We start from the raw sequence: 3,705 nt of genomic DNA, 5'->3' as shown, positions 1-3,705 counted from the left end.
TGTAAGGTGTATACCGTCACCTACGAGTCGAAGCCATTCTACGGGATTCTACAGGATTCACATACAGGCTTCGACCCGGGATTCACGGCAAGCCAGGCAAGGCCACGGCTGCCAGCGTATATAAGGACCGCCTGGGATCGACTCGGGGTGCTTCAAAGTTCATTCTACCAGACGACCAGGAGAACCGACCGTGTAAGGATAAACCCTTACAGTTTGGGCAACCAATCTTGAGATTGGGCAAACAGAGCTTGCACAAACATATGATTATTAGGATTTCAAATGTTATATTATAACTATAAGGTCGTATACCTTCTTTCCTCAGTGTGTTTGGCACCTTGCTTTGTATAAATTTGGATAAATCACTAGGCCTACCGCCGGCAGTCGGTGTCGAGGCTACAGCGATGGCTCGAGCCGGTCAAGTTTTGTTAACCACTATACTAAACTAGTAGGATTCTGCCGGAACCTGCGATATAACTTACCTAGTAGTAGTAATTAAAATTATCCACTTAGATATTTAATTGTACGTGAATAAATAGGCCTACTCAGTACTCCACGCAAACAAACAGAAATCTACTTCTTCTGTCGGACCGCTCACTCTGCCATCTAGTGGCAATGCATGTTTCGAAAAATCTATAAATAAATTATTATGCACAAGATGTTAAATTGTCTGTAATAGCTTAAAATTTGTTGTCATGAGTAAATCAAAAACATTTCATCATGTATACAACTTTTATATTAATGAGATAATATTCAATAAGTATATTTTGTACCGAATACACAAGTTGGTAGCGTGGCCGAGCGGTCTAAGGCGCTGGTTTAAGGCACCAGTCTCTTCGGAGGCGTGGGTTCGAATCCCACCGCTGCCACATATTTTGACATTTTACAACTATCACAAAACATACAGGCAACTGCATTGACCATTTTTAAACGCTTAAGGAAAAATCTGAATATGGCATACGGGTGATCTTCGGAGGTGTCGGTTAGAATCCCACTACTCTCAACTGATTTACCCTACATTATTCTTTAAAAAACTATCCTTGCTGCCACTCGGGCTGCAGTACAGCCAGGTTTACTTTCGAAGGAGGGGAGGAGCAGTTTTGTAAGGTGTATACCGTCACCTACGAGTCGAAGCCATTCTACGGGATTCTACAGGATTCACATACAGGCTTCGACCCGGGATTCACGGCGAGCCAGGCAAGGCCACGGCTGCCAGCGTATATAAGGACCGCCTGGGATCGACTCGGGGTGCTTCATTCTACCAGACGACCAGGAGAACCGTGTAAGGATAAACCCTTACATTTTGGCGCAGTCGACAGGATAGTAGTGATGTGAACTGGTTCGTCGCGTACGTAGAGTGGAGGCCCTGGACAACAAGCTGTACATCAAGCTAAGTACCTTCTCCAGTATGGGTATCGTGTTCGTTGATAAGCTAAGAGACGTATTGTAAGGCGCACGTAGCGTACAATGGTAGACTGCATAGTTCTTTCGACTTGCATCGCGCATGTCGTTAGGGAGACTGCTGTGAATGTACAGTAGGTCTGTCAGCTGAGGGTCAAGCCCGCGTGTTTGTCGCTCAGACTCGTGTATTCACTTACTCAACACCTCTGTCGTGTTTGAGGGTTGTTGTTTTTTTGCAGTCAGTCGCTTGTGGTAGCGAATTAGCTTTCAACTGTACTAACGGGTGATAGGGAGATAGGTGCTATAGTTGTTCAGTAGGTGGCGCAGTAAGACATGTTACAGTAGTATTATGAATCGTGTATTTCGTTGGTTTTGGCATGTTTTGAGCGTTTATTTTCGCGTATTCCGTGTCATTGACATTGCATTCAGGGTATTGATTGCTTGCATGGTTGCGCATTTTGGGGGTCTCTGCCCGCTATAGGATTTTGTTGATATAAAACCAGGAAGGGGTTACATTTTTTTTCTTTTTCTTATTTGAACACGAGACGTACATAACATAACGGTGAGGTAAGCCAACTTTTGGTTGTGACTTGATTTTGCGGAGAGCAAGTCAGGTTGCATCAGCCGTTTATGTGAGTACTGATTTATACACACACAAAATGCCTCCTAAGAGGGTTGCGAAGGAATCCTCGGATGAGGAGCAGGTAGGGGGGGCAGTTGCTCTTTCACCGGAGATGCAGGCCATGATGGGGTTCATGCAGCAACAACAACATCAACTTCTGACGGAGTTACTTGCAGATCGAGGTGCGGTAGCGGACGCTGGGCATAGAGAGTCGGGTTCGTCAGTGTATAAGTTAGTGGGCATGCATAAGCTGACACAGGAGGATGACATTGACTGTTACTTACAGACATTTGAGAGACTAGATGTATTGCGCAGAGCAAACCTAGAGATCGGTGGACGGCTATTCTAGAGCCATTTCTATCGGGGCGAGCCCAGAAATGCTTATTTCGTTTAGCAGATGATGTCAGACAGGACTTCGAGCTAGTGACAGCGGCTATGCTCGCATCGTATAATCTGACTTCAGAGACGTATAGAGTCAATTTTAAGACAGCAAAAAAATTATTAGATGACTTTTCAGGAATTTGCGGGGCGTTTGCAAACCTATTTTCATAGGTGGCTTAAACCGCCTCAGGAGTTGTTGCGACATGCGCAGTTTTACGGGGTTTTAGAGACGGTACTGATTGATCAGTTCATTTCTACCATACGGAATGATGATCTCCGACACTACTTACGACAGACCGAAGTGGGTTCTGTGGCTCATGCTGGACAGATTGCAGATAACTTTATGACAGTTAGACGCGAGGATCGCAGATATCGCAGTGATAATTCCACGTCTGTTCAGGGTAGCTTGGTTAGTGGAGGTAGGAGTCCCGCCCCTCTGCAGACCCGACCCGACTCGACTCGAGACAGACCTGCGTTTAGCAGCGCTAGGACGGGTGCTAGGCAAGGCTACAATGTCATATGTTATCGATGTAATATGCCGGGTCACTTACAGAAGGATTGCCCGTCATTTGAAAGGGCTAGGGTGCGTACGCAGCCTACGCCGGCCAAGTCAGTTAGGTTCGTGCAGGCTCCGTCGCGGATGCCGGCTGAGTTTGAGCAGGGGCATTCACCAGAACCCTCTATTGCGATTGTAATGGGTGAGACATTCGTAACAGCTGAGATAGACACTGGGGCTAGGGTTTCTCTGATCAACTCTTCTCTGGTTAAAGCTTTAGGGAAGAAGCCTTCGCAATCGCGGAATCTCTCCAGGAGCCAGAGTTATGTTAAAGACACACCCGTTGTCAGATGCACGAAAGAACTTTAGTGCGAAACTAGCCCCTCGGTTCCAGGGTCCCTATACGGTGCTGCGAATGACGTCATCCTTGAACGCTGTTCTAGCGGACGCTAATGACAAAGAGCATGTGTGCCATATCGACCAGCTAAAACTGGTCGAATAATGGGCCATGTAAATACGTCGAGTAGAGGCATAACTCGGCAGGGGAAGAACCAAGTATCCTGCCAGTATGCGCGAACGATTGTGTTGCGCTATGAGCAATGGTAGCAGCAGCACATATCAATACGGTGAGAAGTGTACCTAGTGCATTGAGCATGTGATACGGTCGGCATTACAGACTCTCCGCCCGGACTCTACTTCGAAGGAGGGGAGAGTGTAAGGTGTATACCGTCACCTACGAGTCGAAGCCATTCTACGGGATTCTACAGGATTCACATACAGGCTTCGACCCGGGATTCACGGCAAGCCA

General features: G+C 46.8%; 1 non-coding gene across 1 annotated transcript; it reads left to right on the top strand.

The window, feature by feature from the left end:
• Positions 1 to 784: 784 nt before the first annotated feature.
• On the top strand, positions 785 to 866 carry Trnal-aag. The gene has a single exon. It is a non-coding gene; the product is annotated as a tRNA-Leu (tRNA).
• Positions 867 to 3,705: the final 2,839 nt, after the last annotated feature.

This window comes from Priapulus caudatus, unplaced genomic scaffold (genome assembly GCF_000485595.1).
Source record: "Priapulus caudatus unplaced genomic scaffold, Priapulus_caudatus-5.0.1 Scaffold87, whole genome shotgun sequence".
NCBI classification, from domain to species: Eukaryota; Metazoa; Priapulida; class Priapulimorpha; order Priapulimorphida; family Priapulidae; genus Priapulus; species Priapulus caudatus.
This window is presented reverse-complemented; position numbering and strand designations above follow the sequence as displayed.